Below are 21,107 nucleotides of genomic sequence, written 5' to 3'. Positions count from 1 at the left end.
TACTATATATATACTTTTATATATAAAAGTATAAATTAATATAAACTTACTGGAGAGCAACTTCACAAAAGATTGAAAAATGTCCATGCAAGTCCACTAGAAATTCCACTTTCCATATATTTTGAAGAATATATCACATTCTTATTTAAAGAACATATCATAGCACAAATTTAGCTACTAGGATGTTTACTGTAAAACTATCTGTGATAACAAAATATCCAAATCTATCTAATAATAGGTAATTAATAAAATAAACTATGATATACAACAATGAAATAATATCAACCACTAAAATTGATGACATAGAAGAAAGAAAAATTAGTGATATAGGAAAGTGTTCTCAATACAATATTTGGTAAAAGAAAGTAATCCACAATAGATCATTTGAGAAGCTCCAAATTTGAGTCTTTAAATTTAAATAAATAAATAAATATATAAATATATATATATAATCACAAGAAAAAAATTGTGTGAGCTGATGATAACTAAATTTATTGTGGTGATAATACAATATATACATATGTCGCATCATACTATATACCTTAAACTTACACTATCTTATAAATCAATTATATCTAAACAAAACTGGAAGAAAATATATATGGTTTATATATTTATAGAAAAATATGTTTTTATATATGTATGTATATACAACTAAATGTCAGCAGTGACTTTCTATGTGTTGAGATCATGGGTGATATTTTCATTTCTTCTTATGTCTTCACTTTTTCTGTTTAACAATGTACATGTATCACTCTTGTCCTAATAAAAAATGGTATTTTTTAAAAGATTTTATTTATTTATTCATTCATGAGAGACACACAGAGAGAGGCAGAGATATAGGCAGAGGAAGAAGCAGGCTCCCTGCGGGGAGCTCCACGCGGGACTCCATCCCAGGAACCCAGGATCACAACCTGAGCCAAAGGCAGACCCTCAACCACTGAGCTACCCAGGCATCCCAGAAAGGGTATTTTAAGAAATTATAAAATAAAATGGTAGGCACAACCTATTCTAATACATTTGAAAATGTCAATGAATAAAAAACTATTCTCCCAATAAGAAATAGAAATTGACTAAAGAAAAATATATTCATATTTAATTATATTTAATTATATATTATATATACACACAGAGAGAGAGAGAGAAACACATCACAATTTTATCAGGATTGCGGTCAACTTCTCTCCTTTTTAACATCCATCTTTAGTTTTCAGGTTTCCTCCAGTAAATATGTATTCATTTTATAATCTGAAAAAAAAAAAAAACCCTGCAACTGAGGGGAAAACAGAGGAAAAGCAGAAGCCCCCTGTATAGTGGAGGACTGGCCTTTGTGTAGGATGGTAGACACCTTGCAGAGCTCTGGACACAAATACATAATCACCATCCGTACTCAAACCCAGTCCCAGTGCCTACACTCCCTCCCTGCAGATTTCATGCACATCCTCTCAAACTTCACAGCCCAGGGAGATAGACATTCCTCTTCAGAATTTTGCAGGTGAGCAAACTCAGCCCCAACACAATAGTCACTTACTCAAAAAGGCCAGGGACATATAAAGGGGAAGGAGGGATTTGAACCCTGGCTGACCCACTTTCAAAGTCCATGCTGTTTTCACTACATGAATACTTTCCTATTATCATATCACAACCAAGACCACCAAAAAGTTGTTATAAACTCTAAAGCCACGGTGCACGGGGCCTCCTTCAAGATAAATACAATCTGTTTGGAATGTACCAGCTTTATTGAAAAATATTACTGAAATCAAAGCATTTTGCACTACTTTATTCATTATTTTTATGGTACTCCAGGATTTTTGTGGGATTTGTTTTTCATTTCACTTCTGTAAGCCTGCCAATGCTTTAAAGCAATATTTCAACTGAAGGGGGAAAGAAACCAGTTTTCCCAGAAAAAAACACTCAACAGTGTTTTCCATCCTTTGCATCCTTTCCTATGGTTTGGGAAATCCTTCCCACCTCCCTCCTCGTCCCTCTCCTCAACTCTCATAAAGTGCAAATTTAATACTCAAGCTACTGTTGAAACACCGCCCCCCCCCCCCCCCCCCCCGGCCAATGTTTAATAGAAATTAAGCTTGCGGTTGCAAAGTTTTGAAACGCTGACATCACCAGCAGTTCCACCTACGATGCCACAAATCACTCTGATGCAAAGATAACCAAAAGGCAAGCTCTGTAGGGCCGGAGCCTTCACAGACTCTGTTGCCTTAAGAGATGACAAAGCATTGTAGGGAGGGGTCTTCTGGGATGTGAGAAGCCAAGCCAGGCCTCTGACATGGAAACAGAAGGCTTCACTCTCACTCCTCGGACAGACACTGTGTTTTCCATAGGCACCGTGTTCTGCTGGCCCTTGCGGGCCTTACACCCAAGTTTGGTTTAGGGCAGGTCAATTTAGGTAGTGAATTTTATTCTGCTTATGTTGAGTGACGCTGTACTGCTGTGGCTTGAGACGGGGTTCCCTGGGACTCTAGGGATGCCTTAGGGGCCAGGGGGGCTATGGAAGAGAGCAGAGCCCAAGGTGAGAATTCTTTGCACACAACCCACCCCTCACTTCAACCACTGTAGCTCTGCTAGGATCTGTTTTGTGTATTTGTTCCCCATCAATTTTATTTTGAATGAAAGACAATGTGGCTTAAAAAAAAGTTTGAAAAGAATCCCTGCTTTACTGCACTGAAACACAGCAGAAAAGGAACAGGAGCTTCTCTGCTCATCAGAACATTGAAAGAACAGAACCAGGGGAGCCTGGGTAGCTCAGTCTGTTAAGTGTCTGCCTTTGGCTCAAGTCATGATCCCAGGGTCCTGGGATCCAGCCCCGTGTAGGGCTCCCTCTCCTGCTCCCGCTGCTTGTGCTCTCTCTTTGTGTCAAATAAATAAAAGCTTTAAAGAAAACAAAAACAATGAAAGCATTTTCTTTCAATCTGCAAATGCCCAGAATGACCCTCCTTGGCCTAACCTCCTCTTTTAAGAGCTGAGGAAATTGCAGGCCAGAGCAAGGGAGAGAGACAAACCCAAGGTCCCAGAGATGTCTCAGCGAATGCTATAGCAAAATTTAGTGTCGGAGTAGCTTGCCCACCAGCCAAGAAAACTCAGTCCCAGGCTTTTAGGGAGCAAATCATGTTGCCAAAATACATTTATTTACTTAAGGCCTGCTTCTTTTCAAAACCAGAAATAAGTAGGAGTAACAACCTGAGAGTGAATATTATTATTGAATGTTGAAATTAATTTTGAACTTCCTACCGGGTGAAAAGAGAATCCCAGTGTTCCATAGTTCTTATGGATGAGGAAACATCAATCCTTTTCACAGAAGACAATTTCATGAAGAAATGTCCTTACTTAAACTTATAGAGGAAAAGAGTGGTGCTCTTTTTTGGATAGAATAAGCCAGTAAGTCCTAAGATGCTAACTTTCCCATCTAGACTGACTTCTTTGGTCAGTTAATGGGTTAACGTGTGAATTCACCCACTGGCCACTTCCATGGACATTATAAATGAAATCATTGATTTTGTAAGTCGAGATGCTAAAAATTATTTTTCCTTTTCTCATTCTTCAGGGTTACATCTTTTTCTCCAAACTTTGCATTCTGTGTGGCTTGTATCGGCAAACAAGGAGTATGAACTTTTTGAAAGAAGAGCAGAGGGGAAAAGAATAAAAATGTTTGTAATCTGGGGACACTGAGCGTTCCATGTGCCATCTCACGAGCTTCACTACCACTATTGATTCCTGCTCTGTGTCACTTCCCGTACTCAGTGAAACCCACCCTGGGTCTCTGTTTATCTTCACTCCACCACAACCCTTTCAAATGGCTACTGGTATCAAAATACAGAAGAGCCAAGGACTCACAGGGCTCCAAAGTTTGCCCTGGTGACAGGGTTCTTCTGTTAAATCCTCCAGCCACTCACTCACTGTAAGCCAGGCACTGATCAAGGTACTCCACGTCCCAAAACAATAGAGATCACTCCGCGGCCTTTGGTGGCCTCGGTCTAGTGCCCAGAGACAGGCAGCAGTCAACACACAAAAGAGACAAAAAAGAACAACAAACAAACAAGAAAATCACAGACTGTGTCACAAGCTGAGGAGGAAACACACCAGGAGCAGTGATGGAGGGTCACTGGAATTAGGAGGAAAGGGCATGGGGCTTTCTGCTGGGGATCAGGTGAGGCTTCTCTGAGAGGTGACAGTTGAGCTGAACCTAGAAGATGAGAGGCAGCTGGGGAGTCAAGCTCCAGGTAGAACCAGCAGAGCCCGGACCTGCACCAGGCAGTTCAGCAGGTCTTGGGCCACCTCTTGTCTGATTGCTCTGACAACCCCACCAGGTCAGCAGCTTCTTGCATCTCACAGGCGTGAACACTGGGGCTCAGAGAGGTGAAGTGAGTTGATCTACACCAAACAGCCAATAGCAGTGGTGCAAGATTCTAATTCAAGAACATCTGGCCCATGGGGCAGCCTGGGTGGCTCAGTGGTTTAGCGCTGCCTTCAGCCCAGGGCATGATCCTGAAGACCCGGGATCAAGTCTCATATCAGGCTCCCTGCATGGAGCCTACTTCTCCCTCTGCTTGTGTCTCTACATCTCTCTCTCTCTCTGTGTGTCTCTCATGAATAAATAAATAAAATCTTTTTTTTAAAAAAAACATCTGGCCCAAATCTCTGCTCTTAGCATTGACTTCATTTGATTTGACTCACTGAAATATCAGCTACTACCACTGGCAACTCAACTGACACTGGATCAGTTAGTTAACTAGTTAGTTGTCTATCCATTCTGAGTCATCCTCAGCCTCATTCCAAAGAGGGCTTGAACCCCTACATTCTCTGTACTTGCTGGGCTCTCTAGACTCCCCTTCAAACGGAGTCTCCTGCTCCAACCGGATTGGTGGTACGGAAATGCCGTGAGAATGTCTTTGCAGGGTTTGTGTTCGGACTGTTAGAGAACCTCTCACAGACAAGGAACCTTCTCAGCCTCTGTCGGGTATTCCCCTCAGATGCTGTCATTCAGTGTTCCAAAGGTCCTACGGATACTTAGAAAGTCAACCCTCCTTTTATCAGGCCAAACACCAAGCAAAAAAGCAAAGATCCTCCCACCTCCTCTGGTGATGCAGCAAACATCCCCTGGAGAATCAAGGAGGCATCTGTGCTCTGCTCCTCTGCCCGTCTCTGCTGCCATCATTATGAACAAGGGTGGAGGTCACCATGGAAGCATCCCTTCGTGCCCTCTCAGCCCTGACTTGAGCTCCACGGGGGTGAAAGCAGCCCGGAGTGGCAGAAAAGGCTCTTTCTAACCCCGTGGCTCATTCCCAAGCCTGCTGGTTGATGAAACCCATTGCAACGACTCCGATGGAGTACAGGAAGATGGGTCACTCCCTGAATGACCACATCTGCCGAAAATAGGTATGTTACATCATCGCCACCCAGGACCTGACTCTTACTCAACCAGGTGTGCAATTTGGGGGTTTTTCTAAGTAATCTGCCAGCTGAAAAAAGAGGCTGCCATGCAGGGAGCCCTCATTAGCTCAGAATAACAGTCACACGTGTTCAGTCTTACCAACCACTAGGTACCACTCTCGGCTTTTCACCATATGAAGTCCGTAATCCCCCCAGCAGCTCGGCTGGAGTGGGAGGCAGGTGTTGTCATCATCACTATCTTCCAGATCAGGACACCAAGGCATCCCTTGCATCCCTTGTGGGAGGTCTCCAGCTGAAAAGGGGTAGGAACTGGATTCAAGATGCTAACTTTGCTCTGCTGGGTCTTATGCAATGAAACCGCTTTTCCGAGCCACACGAGGTTTTACGCCTAAGTCAGAACCTCGTATCCAGCTGTCATTATGGACAAACATGGAAAGGTGGAAAAGCTGGCGATGACATTAGCAAGCTGTTCTCATATTCCAGTTTCACTATGAAACGTGCAAAAACCATGCATGACAAAAAATATATATTTATTTTTTAAGAGAGGACGCTGGGCATGGGTAGGCGAGATCAGAGATGATGTTCGAAGTCTTCAATCACAGGATCTGAATTAGCCGCCGCCTGTGACAGGTCAACCCCCGGCTCTGGTGGCCCTGTCATTTGCAGAGTGACAGGGCTCAGTTCCCTAGACCCTCATGTGAATTTGAGCCAGATCCACTGGATGACCTACCTTCCAGGAGACGGTGCTGCCTCAAGGGCTTTGCCAGGGCCTCTGCCACCTGGGTCCCTAAACACCCAGCTCCCAAAGGAAACATCTCTCCCAGCCCTCCCGCCAGCCCCCCGTAGCCACTTTTACTTTGGGTGGTGATGTGTCAATCCAGCGGGGAGTTCTGGGCTGAAGTAGAAGCTTGCTTCCCTCCAGAGCGGCAGTTCCAAGAAACCATATTTTCAGGGTAGAGACTGTTTATCCCTGTAGTGGCTCAGCTTTCTGTGTCCTGCTAGTTCTGAGAGAATGAGAGGGAGAGAACACATAAGCTCCTTCCTCATCCTCTGCCCCAACCCAGGCAGACAGGAGGCTGGAGACCCCTGGAGCTCTGGGACTCCCAGCTCACTGCCTCCGGCACCGGGAGGAAACAGGCCACACGTGTTTCCCAGGCGATGCACACAACACACACACACACAAGGACACGGGTGCACATCAGCTTAGAGTCCTAGCGAGAAACCAGTCTCCTGGGTGCTCTCGTTCCAAAGGGACCTGAGCGATGAAGTAGCTCTGCGCTACCCAATAGGAATATGAGGGCAGCCACATACATCATTTGAAATCGTCTAATATCCAGGGTGGCTCAGTCAGTTAAGCATCTGACTTCAGCTCAGGTTATGATCCTGGGGTCCTGCGATTGAGCCCCGCATCGGGCTCCCTGCTCAGCGGGGAGTCCACTTCTCCCTCTCCCTCTGCCCTTCCCCCCAACTCGTATCTCTTTCTCACACTTTCCCTCTCTCAAACAAATACATAAAATCCTTAAATAGTCTAATATCCATATAGAACAAGAAGTAAAAGGAAACAGGTGAGATTAATTATTAGATATATATATACCTAATATATCCAAAATATTATCACCTCAGCATGTAATCAATATAAGAATTATTGAGATATTTTACATTCTTTTCTTGTAAACTGAGTTTTCATGTATTTTATACCCATAGTGCACCTGAATTTGGACTAAGCCACATTTCAAATGCTCGATGCACGTGGCCAGTGGAGACCCCCTAGGACAGCAGGGGTCTAGCTCCTCGCTCCCCCTGGATTATCGTGTGCCTTCTGCAGCAGCTCTCCAAGGAACCAGCTAGCTCCTCACTACCCAAGTGTGGTCATTAGGAACATCACCATTACCTGGAACTCCTTAGAAATGAAGAATCTCAGGCTTCTCTCACGAAGAATTCAAATCGGGATCGAACTTTAACACTGTCCCCAGGTGATTATTACACCAGAAACTCTGAGAGGCCAGCTGCCTTCTTTACAAGACTTCTAGTGGCAGGAGACTCACTCTGCCATTCCCAAGGAAGCCCAGGCCATCTTTAAGTTGCTCCAATTATTTAAAAAGAAAGAAAGAAAGAAGAAAGAAAGAAAGAAAAGAAAGAAAGAAAGAAAGAAAGAAAGAAAGAAAGAAAGAAAGAAAGAAGAAAGCCCTCATCCTTCCGTTATAGAGCATTCTCGATGAGCCAGACACTGTGCTAAGTGCGTCACACGAATTATCTCATTTAAACCCAGCACCACCCTATGATACGGGGGCTAATTTTGGCTCCTTTTATATAGATGAATAAACAGACGCCCCGCAAACCTAGATGACTCACCCCAGATCGTGTGGCTAGCCAGCAGTCGGTCTCAGGGCCTGTTTTCTTAGCCACTGGCTACACCAGGGTGTCCCCCTACCTGCTGCCTGCTGGTTCCACCAACACGCTACCCACATCTCCGAATGGAGCCCAGGAGACTTTCTCATCTTCACAGTAGAGGAAAGTGTGGTTGGGACTCAGTAGAGAAGGTCTTCGGTACCGTGGCCTAATATTTTCGTGGGTTTCTTTTATTACTGATTTCATTTCTTTTCGTTTAATATTTCATTTATTGCTTGAACAAACTCTGTTGGTAGCTGCCTACTCAGCATCTCCCTCCCTCGTCAGGATTTAGGACAAGTTTAGAAATTGGCAACTAAGCAAATAGGCAGAAATTAATAAAAGTCATATGATGTCATTAGATAGCTCAGAGGTTCCTGGTTTCCAATTAAATAAGGCAGGTGGTTAGAGCAATTATATAAGGTACACAAATTATGTGAGGGACCCCAATTATGCGAGGTTCATGGATAGGTACTGTGCCGAGGACGACACTGAACTTGCACAAAATGTCATGAGATGCAAGGAGGAAGGCAGGGTGATCCGATGGGAAAGGAAAGCACAGTAAGCAAACTATGAGGAGTTTTACTCCTGAACCATTATGTGTCAGGAAAAGCCCCCAGAAAACTGGAAGAACATTGCCTTCCATCTGTCATTCCATGATGGCCTGGAAGCACCAACTGCACCTTCAACAGTTGAGCACTGGTGTGGAAATTATGCTGTTGTATGGGAAATGACCTGGACTCTCAATTCAAGAGAAATGTCATTTGCCTTGGACAATAATGGAAACCACTGGAAGAGACACGGTGCTTTCGGGCAAAGGATTTGATGCTTCTTAAATGACTACTGTGTTCTTTGACTTTCCAGGAAATCAAGGATCCCTATGTCTTTGAGGGAGAGTGGGGTGTGGAAACGGGGAAAGGAGGAAGGGAGGGGGGATGATTGAGAGTGCAAGGACATCAAGTGGCACCATCCAGAGGCTCTACACGTCAGACCTACGTAAATAAGATCCCTTTGTGCCTGTTTGTTTCCACATCGCATGAAATGCCTGCATTGATTTCCCCCAAATATAGAAAGTGTATTTGGGGTGGTTGGTTAAGATAGCAATGATGTGTGGTACATACAATTTCACTCAGGGGGGTTTACAGGGAGATCCCAGAGAAATAGACAGTCATCCTCCTGAGTAGTGGGTAGTAATCAGAGGACCTTTGTCATGATCTCTCGATAAAGAAATGCCAAACATAATGAGACACCACAAACCAAGAAAACAAACAGTAGTTCCAAATATGAATCCCGATTTAGTGTCCTAACAGTAGACCATCAGCATTACAGCCCATGATTTATGACCTAGAGCCTCCTGCCATGGGCATTTCTACATGGCTGCAGGCACTGGTTGATTTAAAGATGGTTAATGATTGTCCAGCATAATCCAGGGACTACAGTCAGTAGTGAAATACACCCCCAAACACCAATGATGGCCCCGTCAGAAGCTTCCCATACTCCATGGTCATTGTCATTTCTTTGGTAATCAAACACCTCATGTCCGCATTAGGTGTCCTCTTGTAGGACATGGGTCGGGGTCTCCAGAAAAAGTGAGATTCCAGCCAGCAGGAAACTGTATCTGGTTAATGTGCACTGGATTCTCTGGGACGGAACCAGCCTTTGTCACCATTGCATCCTTGGGGCCCAGGACAATGCTTAGCTCCCAGTGGGCACTCAGTATAAAGCTGTCAAGTGACCATCCTTGGAGACCTCACTCCTGTGTTCTAAAGCTCTTCGCTGATTGCAGTAGTAATCCACAGCAGCTAACATTTATTGGAGGCTTATTTTGTCCCAAACACCACGCTAAACACTCTACTGAAACGTCAGTCAGATGTCAAAAACCCTACTGGCATGATGAGACTATGACCATAATTTGTATCCTACTACAAGGAAACTAAGGTACCAGAAGATTCCAGAACATGTCTAGTACCCCCTGCTGGTTGGCGGCAGGACTGGAATTTGAACTCAGATCTGCCAGACGCGTTGTTTGGAAATGCCTCACTATGATGTTTCATTTTTATTTTCATGCTGGGCATCCAGAAGCACACAGAAACCCCAAATGCTCCTTCTGGGCAGGGGGGCAGGAGGGAAGGGAAAGGAAGGGCCTTTGAAATGCCCTCATGGCAGCTTCATTTGAGCACCCACACATTCGCTCATTCTGAAGTCTAAAAGTCATTTTGGGGCTAGAGCCCTGCACCAGGTACCAGAGAGAGAAAGATGAATAAGATGCATAATTTCTGGTTCCCGCTCTTCAGGGGTCCCAGGTGGGCCTCCGGGGGCAGATGAAGAGATAAGAATGTCCATAGAACGTAGCATTGAAATAAGCTACGGAACACGGCCAAGGGGACACCCGCAAGCTCGGAGCTGAGCAGGGTGTGGAGATGTCGCACACGCTGCCCTCCAGCAGCTCCCAACCTGTCTGTCCCCAAACAGACGAGGAGCTGGGCAGTCTGCACTTGAGCCCAATGGCAGGGTCAGACCAAATGTGTTAGAGGCGTGCAGGGCGTGTGAGATCATTGTGAGTTGAGGTCATTGCCATTCTCAGGGAGATGAAAGCAAAACCAGCCCTGACAGATGCCTCGAGTGTCCCTGTCATTTCTAAGTATTTCCCTGGAGATGGTTATTTGGAAGAAATGAGATGGTAATGCTTGCCGTGGCCACATCTGTACAGCAGTCCTAGGCTGAGGACACCCCAGGACTGCCTCTGAGCGTCCATGGTTCCACTTTGGTTTAGGACACCTCGGAAGAAGGTCATCTCGGTAAGGGGTGCACGGGGCTGGATGTGGTTAGTGGCTGTGGATCGCTGCGGTTCAGGAAAGTCGGCTAAGCTTCTTGAATGTGGCTCTGATTTTGAATAACACATACAAACTGCTTTAACACTCCAAAGGGAAACTTCTAGTGCAAATAGCCTGGAGATCTTTTTCCAGAAGGGCCACAAGGGCATGCCCACTTCTCAGAGCTCTGACCAAGGCTCTGGGGAGCTCTTCCATCCTTCACTGGACCAATTTTCCAAAGTGCTCTCTAATTAATGCCTCCCAGAAGAGATCCTCTCCTTGTCACTGAGAAGAGAAAAATAAAAGCATTCCTGCAACAGTTTTGTACCTTGGGCAGAGCGGAATCATCTTTAGCCAGCTCAAATAAAGGGCCATGATGTGAGTAAGCATAGAACCCAATATTTTACAGCACGGCCCATCAAAGGCCCTTTAAGCATGTCCAACACCTTAAAGTGCAGAAGCAGAGCTGACATAGAGTTTGCAGGAGATGTTACTGCTCTGAACAGCACAGTTTGGGGTTTTGTTTTCCAGGGGAATTTTTGCAAGATAATAGCTGGTTTAGTGTGTGTGGCACCTGCCACAGATCCTCTCAGATATAATCACTTTCCACACAGTGCATGGATTTATTTATCCACTCACCAAATATCTATTGAACACCTCCCAAATGCAAAATTCTTGGATAGAGATTCTGGAGAAAACAAGACAAAGTCCCTGCCCATATAGAGCTTGCATTATTGTAAGGGAGACAGGCACAAATAAAATAAGAAGGTATATTTGTTAAATATCTCATGATTTGTGATGGATGCCATGCAAAAAAAAAAAAAAAGAAATAGAAACAAGAAGTGATTAATATTAAGGACAGGGTATATTTTGGATTCAGGCTCAAGAAAGCCCTTTCTGCAAAGGGAACTTTTGTATTGCATCCAGAAAGGAGCCAGCTTTGCAAAGGGCAGGGGAAAATCTTTTCAGTATGAGGAATAGCTTGTGCAAATGTCCTGGGGCAGGAGGAGGGAGCACAGCTGACTTGGGGGATCTGAAGGAGAAGCAGTGGGGCTGCATTATAGCCAGTGAGAGAGAAAGAGCCTGGAGGAGTGGGCAGGAGCCAAGCCAGGGGCTCCACGCTCTGAAGGTGGCTTCTCCGCTCCAATCTTCGGCCTGGTTTCACTTAGCAACCTGACACAACAGACCGGCGCCTGACTCCTCCTCCCACTCTCCCCCACTTGGCACTCCAGGAACACTATCTCACGGCTTAAAAAGAAAAACCAACACACTCCAGCCACCCTCTGCTTTGTTCCAGCAGCTTCCACCGGGACGAAGAAGCAGGCCCCATGAAAAGAGCGTGGGTGATGTTCCCCCAGTGTGCGCGCTCTTCCCACCCCATCGAGCCGGCCCAGGGTGGCTGCACTCAGTATGCTGCCACGGTCGTTGATAATAATTGTTGCATTAATTGGTGCTGTCCGGACCAGACAGAAACGTAAAAGATCCCACTGTGTCCAATAATTAATGTTTTTCCCTCACTGCAACGCCATTAATAAGGGGCTCTTCCAAGAAACGAGTAATTGGCTGGTTGGGCGTCATTAGGGTATTTATAGATAAGCTTTGGTCTGAAGACATAGAGGAAAGCTGATTATGTTTATTTAGACTCTATTATCTATCGCTAATGTGTTATCCTGCGTTCCGATCATCCCCATTCTCTGGGTCCTAATGATACAGGGCACACTCACGATGTGATTTCAGGGACCTGCAACATGGCTTTATCTCCGCTGCAAGGGAGAGTGGGGGACAGAGGGGGCGGCTGTTCACAGGTCCTGCTGGCGCCCACTCATCCGCTGCGAACCTTCTCTTTCCGCTGAGAAATTTAGAGCAGGGCTCATGGAACTACTGGAAAGACAGTTTCTCCTAATTAAACCTCAGAGGAGTGGAAGTTTCTTGGGCCTGTGATTATCTGAAGCGTTTTTGAAAATGTAAATCTGGTTGGGGAAACCTTGCTTGGAAAAACAGAGGGAGGAACAGGCCGCCTGGATTGGAGATATCTCTGCGGTAGCAAGCAGTGAAGTCTCAGCGCCGCGAACACCTGGCCCAAATACTCATCTTATCAGATAAGCACACACGCTTCCAAGTGGACACGGTGGCCCGTGGGGCTGCTTTTTCTCCAGGGAGGCTTTGATCCACTTGTCCTTCGCTAGAATTTTTAGAAAAGATTCCTTGTGCTGTTTTTTAAAAAGTAGATGGGCACAACAGTGTGAACGTACTTAATGTCATTGGACTGTACAGTGAAAAATGTTTAAAAAAGTGCTCGCTTTGACAGCACATACACTAAAACTGGAATGACAGAGACGATGAGCATGGTCCCTGCGTAAGGATGACGTGCGAATTCATGAAGCCTTCCAGTTTTTTGAGTTTCTTCATGGTTACAAGGAAAGGATTGAATTTTCCTTCATCAAAACTAGCTTTCTTGCACAAATAAATGATCAAGTTAAACTTCAAAAAATGAGTAAAACAGTAAATTTTATTATATATATATATTAAGCTTTGATCTGAAGACAGAGAGGAAAGCTGATTATGTTTATTTAGACTCTATTATATATCGCTAATGTGTTATCCTGCGTTCTGATCATCCCCATTCTCTGGGGAGGTATATATATATATATATATCCTAATATATCCATATATATCCATATATATGCCACAATGAAAAACATTACCAGGAGAATAAATAGGGTAATATAATTTATAAGTAGAACTTGAAAGCATAAGGAAGAACTGTAATGTGTCTAACACTAATTTTGGAAACCAAATACTTCTAGATGGTCTCTTCTGCAATTGAAACTACCCTTACATTAATATTCAAAAAAGCCTTCCATTAACAACAAAAATCCAAGACAATTATTTTGCCAGTTGACTGAGCTGGACTTTATAGGATGGAAGAGTGAATTCAACCTTTATTCTTTTTTATCACTTCCTGTTAAACTTGCTCTGTGGACCGCTCTCTATTCATTCCTGGCTATGATCCCACATGGGTTCCATAGCTTTTTGCGACTCTTATCAAATAAAGAACCCAGATCTATCTAATAATAATAAAAAAAATGTATTCCTTGGGACACCTGGGTAGCTCAGTGGTTGAGCATCTGCCTTTGGCTCAGGTTGTGATTCCGGGGTCCTGGGATTGAGTCCCATATGGGGCTCCCCACAGGGAGCCTGCTTCTCCCTCTGCCTGTGTCTCTACCTCTCTCCGTGTGTCTCTCATGAATAAATAAATAAGTAATCTTGAAAAAAAGTATACCTCGATGCATATGTGCATCTACATGCTATACACGTATGATGTGCTCTATACCTCATATTCACATGTCTCAAGACACGGTGAGAGTCTAGAGACCTGAGTTCAAGCTCACGTTTGGCCCGTGCATGGCTTGTAAAGGCGGAAAAGGACGCATAATGTCGTTTCCGCACCTGTGAGATGGGGGTGCTGCAAACACACACTTGGTCTTTGAAAGGTGTGGGATGACGTCTCTGGAGCGAGGGGCAGAGGAGGGGGCCTGCAAATATCCATCTCTCCCCATCTGACCTTGTATATTCGAAAGCATCTGACCCTCACAATCCTCCACATCCTCCCCCATGCTGTCTTCTCTGGGAAGAATGAGCCCAGAAACACTGACCTGCCTCTGGTCTTGAAAGAAGCTCCCAGAGAGCTGACCTGTACACGCACGTGTGATGTAACTTTGCAAATTAAGTGTGTAATGCTTTTAGAAAATCGATGCCCTTTCCTCTCCTGCTCCCCACCACTGGGACCAGGTAATTTGTGGGCACATCTGTTGCAAGTGTTGGGGAATACTCTTGGAGATATTCTTAGATCCTGGCCTGGGGTCTAAAGGTTGGGAAGCTGGCTCCTGGGACCCAGTGATGCCTGTGGCATCAGAGTAACAGGAGGGGGAAGGCCTGGGAGCCGGACTGGGCCTGGGCAGGTGGCCAAGGTGAGTGGGTGGATCAGCAAACAGACAAGCCAGAAAAGACCAGGAGGGCCACCAGGGGCAGGAAGAGGAGACAGGCACCACAACACAAACACATATATACACCGTATTTACCAGATACCGCTTACCAGATTTTCCATGGCCAGGCAAGCCACTTAACCCCGCTTGGCCAGAGCATTCTCACTTGTAAGGAGGAGTGAGGCCTGCTAAGTAACCAGGCTGAAGTTGTTTTGGCTGGTAGCACTTTAATTTACAGATTGTCTTCTGGGCACCCTTGGTGTGCCATGTGCTGGAGGGAGAGCCTGCAGGATCAAAGAGAAAAAGAGGACGTGTAGTCGGCACCCTTGCCTCAAAGAACCCATCGCTCTTCCTACAATCCTGCCATGGCTCCTCATTTTTCTTAGCACAAAATCCAAACTCACATTCAGGATCCACACAAAACTTTGGGATCCAGCCTTGGGGCTTCCATCAGGCAATATTTTGTAATGCTTCCCTGCTAGCCTGAGACAAAATTCAGAGGTGGTATGGTGTTTCTGTACATTAAAACATTGATTGATGTCTTAATCAACATAATGCCTTAACTGTAATATAAAGGTGGGAAAGGAGGAAGTAATTTGTAATAAAACAATGTGCATTTCAATAGGTAGATTCCTTGGCATGACGTCACTAGTCAACATGAGGACATGCCTTTGTGTGTTAAGTCACAGTAAATGCCACGGCTACAAACACACATGACAGCAGGGGTGTTGTTCGGGAGACTTGAATGCCAAAAGTGATGTTGCCGTGGGTGACATGATTTTCCTTACATGGAGGACACCACTTGGTAATGTTCCCAAAAAACCACAGTGTGATCTTCCCTTAATTTATATGGTAGATCCATTTTTAGACAATTCAATGTATAACTGATTCTGTGCTAAAGTGATCTTCAGTTTATATAAATAGGAGAGTTAAGTCCAGGGCAAGGACATTAGAAATCGGCTTTCCACCTCCATGAATATCCATGAGGACACCCAAAGTCATGCAGGACCCAGGACAGCCCACTAATGTGTCAAACTGTTCCATGCACTGCTTGATGTCTTGCATCCCTGGTGCCTGAATTTATGGCACGCCCCCTACAAATATCCCAAACCAACTCAAGGGCAATATCGTCCCCTTGGGAATCACTGATCTGGCCCCTGCCTACCTCTCCAACATTGGCCTTGTCCTACTCCCTCCTTGCTCACTTCATTTCCAGCCAGGCAAGCTCTTGTCCATTCCCCCCACACATCAAAGGCCTTTGTACATGCTGTTCCTTCCCCCGGGAACGCTCTTCCCTAGCAACTCACATAGTGGCCTTCTGACCCTTCATCTCTCAGCTCATGTAACATCTCCAGCTTTCCTAGCCACCCTATTTATACAGTAACTCATGCATCCCCAGGCCTGCCAGGCTCAATCATACTACCCTGTTCTTTCTTGTCTCTCACACATCATGCCAGAATGATCTTTTTCTAGGGGTCTTTCTCACTAGACTGGGGTCAGCAACCCTTTCTGGAAAGGTCCAGAGAGCAAGTATCTTAGGCTCTGCAGGCCATATGGTCTCTGTTACAGCAACTCCATTCTGTCACTGTAGCTCAAAAGCAGCCACAGATCACATATGAGCAAAAGGATATGGCTGGGCACCAATAAAACTTTATTTACAAGAACAGGTGGCACTTGGGTCCGGTCCATGGGCAGCAGTTTGCCAACCCCAACACAAGACTATAAGCTCCTTGTTTGTCCAGTTTATTCTTGAATTCCTTGGGTCTAGCACACCGTGGGGAAAGTGGTAAGAGGTGAATGAGTGCGTGTTGAAGAAATGTGCTTATTGTCCAGCTAGAATGAGGAACCACCAGAAAACACAAGAAACACCTTCCAATTCTTAGCAGCGAGGGAAGCATTTACACATTGGTCACACATCTAGCACTATGAGGGTCTTGTTAAGGAAGGGAAGGAGTGAGAACTCAGGGAGGGCTTCCTGGTGGAAGTGACCCTGAACAGCAGCTGAAGGCAGGCCGCAATGTGGACCATGGGAGTTGTGGCACTCACTTATTCAATCATCAATTCATTCCCTCACTGGAGGGACTTGCGATGAGCGTCATTATCAGGTGCAGATTAACACAAAGATGTCCACCAAGTGCTACCAAGGAAGGAGAAGACTTTGATCCTATTGCCAGGGTGATCTAGAGATTCTAAGGACTCTGTGGCCCAGTCACATTACTGGGTACCTGATGTGTAGGAGAGACCAAGGTCACATCTGAGTATGGCTCGGTTATGCCATGATTGGGTCATGATCCCACCAACCAGCCCCACTGGCCAGCCCCACTGGGGCATGCTTGGGAAATCAGTGTGCACCTGTCTTCAGCATCCCCCCAAACCCAAACCCTCACCCTCCAACCCCACCCCAGCCCGAGGCCCTTCCTCACCCCGATCACAGCCTGCTATTGGGCCCTCCATCACCCAGTGGCATAATCATATGCTTTTCCCAGGAAGGGGTGCCCTAATTGTGGGCACATGCTGGGGCAGATGTTGGGGGCGATTTTGAGCAGTGGTGCCCCTGGGCCATCAGAACACCATGACACACCCACTAGGCAGTACAGGTATTTGGGGAGGGATATTTCAGCAGCAGGATGGGTACCTGGAAACCATGAGTGACAAGTTTTTGATCTTTTAAGGAGCTATTGGAAATTCTTTTCCCCCAAAAAGAATCAAGGTTAACCCCATTCTTTCCTTTTGGTTTCTTCCCTCCAAAGCCAGAGGCCTTGGACTTCCTGCAAATCTCATCACTGCTTTTACTTCTCTCGTTGCCTTGGCTTCTCAGAAACCCAGAGCCAAATGCATAGCCCAAGGTGTCCAGGCCCTACCGGGGATGTGCTGCGTCGTTCACCTTCAGTCGAATGGATTTTGCTGCCGAATTTCCCTTTCCCTGGGATTTCTCATCTGCTCTTGAAGCTGTAATAGACGCACATCTGTAGGGCAACTCAAGTCCCCTCAGAGGTGAGCCCAGTGTCTTACTTCTGCATAAGAAAAAAAAAAATTGCAGAATGTTCTCCCTATCTCCCCACCCCCTCCAACTCCGAACCCACTTTATGAATATGGAGCTTCATTATTTTGAAGGGTAGTTTAATTTAAACCCAAATTATGGTTAGCATTTCATAAGTAATACAATCATTTTCTACCTGCTAATGAGGAGTAAAAATAAATGTATTTCTCAACATGGTATTGATACCTCGCGGTAAAAACAAACAAGAAAAAACACTCCATGTAGGAACTGGAGGGCATGATCTTCTTCTTACCTCAACCTCCTCTGATCTGCGCCCTCGTGGTGACCCTGACTTATTGTGTGACACGGGGCAGCCCTGTAGCACTTCTGTAAGGAACCCCCCGAGAACTGGGGCCACGGCCCAGAAGCTACTAAGGGTCACAGTGAAAAAATCCACAAAGGGTTGCTCTTAATGGAGTGACCAAGAGCCGGGCTTTGGGATTGGACAACCCCCCATGCATCCTTTGTTTGTTGGCCCATTCAGCACATTCAGCAAATCAAGTGCCTTTCGGGTCAGGCACTGTGCTGAGTAAGGGGTAGCAGCGGACAAGACAAAGAAGGTTCCTGCCCCCACCCCCGCCCCTGATCTACCCTGACAGCACAGGTAAGCAAGGGAGTTACCAAGTGAACAAGGTCATTCCAAACTGCTAACGTAACGATGAACAGAGGGGGAGGAGGAGACGGTGATATTAAGAAAGGCCTTCGAGAGGAGGTGATGTCTGAGCTGGCCACAGAAAGGGCAGGGGAAGCATAAGGCAAAGAAACAACACAACAGGTAAGAATGCAGACCTGGAAGACGCAGGAGTGTAAAGGCCCATGAGGATGCCTGCCTCCACCTGAGGTTTTAGGGTGGAAAGGCAGTTTCCAGGACTGTTCAGAGTCCCCGCCCATGTACCCGCGGGAACAACCCAATGTCACTCCTCTCGCACGAGAGGGAGAAGAGGACCAGACAGTGGTCCTGACTGTGGGAGGCCCGAAACAAAGAGCAAATAAGAAGTAGGGGTAAAAAATGAGCCAAGAACCCCCTTCTTCTAAAACAAACCAGTGGCCCTCGTGCAAGTGGCCGCTGCTGGGCTGTGCGACACCCAGGGATGGCTGTCAGCCAGGGCCTTCGATCGCAAGGGTCTGGTCCCTTCCAGACCTCTCTGAAGACCCCAGCCACCCCCCAACCCCCTGCCCCAGACCACGCCGGAGCCCCTGGGTCCTTCACGGCGTCTAGAGGGCCGTGCTGGGCATCGCCAATGATATCTGATCAGCTGATGAGCTAAAGCTTCTCCTGTGGGCTCCTGTCTCCAGATAAGGTGGTCCTGGGCCTGCCTCGGAACAGACACAGACCCACCCGATAAGCAGCAGGGGCTTCCCGCCCCCTCCACGAGTGGGAGGCGCTGCTGAACCCTGCAGAAGACAGTCCCCCGTGCCACCAGGCCGGGGGCGCTCATCCGGGGTGGGCTGGCGACATCTGAGCGCCAGGATCACACCGTGACAAGCAGAGAAGGCACAAAACGCTACCTCGTCACCTTTTTAATGAGTACAATCCTCTGGCTGCTGCCGGGGCCCTGGGAGAGCTGCTATTAATGAGCGCTTAGAATAGACGGTCCTGTTTTATCCACGTATGGCGGCCTGGGAGAGACACTTCAATTTCCATTTTACATCTGCTGCCACGTTCAAGTGTCTCCTTAAGGGCAGGAAAACACTTGGCAAATTCTGTCTTTAAAGAGACACGTTCAAAGAGAGCATTCCCTCCCCACAGCCACATTCTATATGTGAACGCTTTTCAATTTGCAAAGCATATATTTAGATTATGTATATGGAAGCCCAGGAGGCCGCAGGGCCGCAGCTGCACGCACGGCTCCCCCTGCCCCTTGGGGCTGGAGAAGAGGGCTTCTGGTGTGGTCCTTGATTTGGTGGCTTCACTCACTGACAGGGGACCAGGACAGCCTCTGTTTTGTTCCCATTTCTGCACCTTGGTCCTAGCCAGCGGTCGCTGTGGGGCCTGACATGGTGAGTACCATGGTTTCCAGGGGGAAGGGGGCTGGCCCCAGGGAGTGAGCCACATGGGGCCCAGAAAGGAGGGGTGGGGGATGGGGCTAGACTCCGCCAGGGGTCTTCCAAAGACTGCAGGAGCACCTTGAGGGGGGGGAGGATGGAGGGGGAAGGAGGAGGATGGAGGAGGAGGATGGAGGAGGGAGGAAGAGGGTGGAGGAGGGAGGAGGACGATGGAGGAGGGAGGAGGAGGATGGAGGAGGGAGGAGGAGGATGAAGGAAGAGGAAGAAGGAGGAGGAAGGAGGGGGAAGGATGGGGAGGAAGGAGGGGGAAGGAGGGGGAGGCGAGGACAAGAAGGAACTCAAGGATGACAGGTCTCAGGGAGGCCCACCCCCCTGGTCGCAGGAGCCATTGCCTGCCCGGGGACTGAGGGTGAAGGTGGGGAATGTCCCCAGCATCAGGGCCCCCAGGGCGGTGGAAAGCACCACCTCGGCCTCTCGCACTTACCAGCTGTCCTAGTTCGGCCCCACAGCCTGGACGCTGGAACAGCAGACAATCTATTTCTTTCAGCTCTAGAGGCTGAAGTCCGAGGTCAAGGCGCCAGCATGACCGGCGAAGGTTTCCGCTGAAGGTTCTCCCCTGGATTGTGGCTGGCTGCCTTCTCACCCTCTCCTCATCCGGCAGAGTGAGAGCTCTGCGCCCCTTACCCACTTATGACAGCACCAACCCCATCATGGGAGCTGCACCCTCATGGCCTAATTATCCCTAAAATGCCCACCTCCAAAGACCACCACCTTGGGGATTAGAGCTGCAACATAGAAATCTGGGCAGGGGAAGGGAGACAGAGACACTCGGCCGGTAGCACCACTGTGTGATCTTGGGCGAGTTGTTGGACCTCTCTGAGTCTTCACTTTGCATCTGCAAAATGGGGTCATAATCCCCCTGGCTGTAGGTCTGAGGTTGGTGTGACCTGCCACCTGCAGAGCTGGCTCCGTGGCATCTGTGTTTATTTCTACGGCCCACTGGTCATCAGAATCTTCCAGGGCAAAAAACACATCCCCCAAGCAACCTCAGAGGACCCACAGCATCAATGTGTCACGAGGAGAAGAAATCCAGAGAAATAAAACCGATCCATACTTTGAAAAAGGGACAATGTGGGATGAAAGCGGCTGACAGCGTGAATTACTGTTGATTTCATCATTGTTGCCATCCGCAGAACAAACAGCCCCAGAAAGCACAGTGGGTCCAACCCTAGGCCTGTGGCATCCCAGGGCATTTCCAATTATCTCAAAGAGCGTTGTAAAATTCTCACCAAAGATAACTCGTGTTTCGTCTAATTCAAAATGCCACCTTCCTCCCTCACCAGCACTTTGGCAGGTGGGGGAGGTGGCACAGAATCGTGCTGGGGCACAGTCGGCCTGCTGCTTCCCCGGTACCCATTCTCCCACACTCGCAAGCACCTATAGTCTTGAGGTAGTGATGGGCCTGGT

At 47.0% G+C, this 21,107-nt stretch overlaps 1 long non-coding RNA gene and 1 other non-coding gene across 2 annotated transcripts; one reads left to right on the top strand and one right to left on the bottom strand.

Moving 5' to 3' along the window:
- Nucleotides 1–529: 529 nt before the first annotated feature.
- Nucleotides 530–19,658, bottom strand: LOC140595735 (uncharacterized). Its single transcript, XR_011997593.1, has 4 exons — nucleotides 16,640–19,658; nucleotides 14,704–14,877; nucleotides 5,546–6,410; nucleotides 530–1,248 (listed from the first exon to the last, which is right to left on the bottom strand). It is a non-coding gene; the product is annotated as an uncharacterized lncRNA (long non-coding RNA).
- Nucleotides 12,900–13,004, top strand: LOC112918397 (U6 spliceosomal RNA). Its single transcript, XR_003234680.1, has one exon. It is a non-coding gene; the product is annotated as a U6 spliceosomal RNA (small nuclear RNA).
- Nucleotides 19,659–21,107: the final 1,449 nt, after the last annotated feature.

The sequence above is a fragment of the Vulpes vulpes genome, chromosome 15 (assembly GCF_048418805.1).
Source record: "Vulpes vulpes isolate BD-2025 chromosome 15, VulVul3, whole genome shotgun sequence".
In the NCBI taxonomy this organism is placed as follows: Eukaryota; Metazoa; Chordata; class Mammalia; order Carnivora; family Canidae; genus Vulpes; species Vulpes vulpes.
The sequence above is the reverse complement of the archived record's forward strand: the minus strand, read 5'-3'. Positions and strand labels throughout refer to the sequence as shown.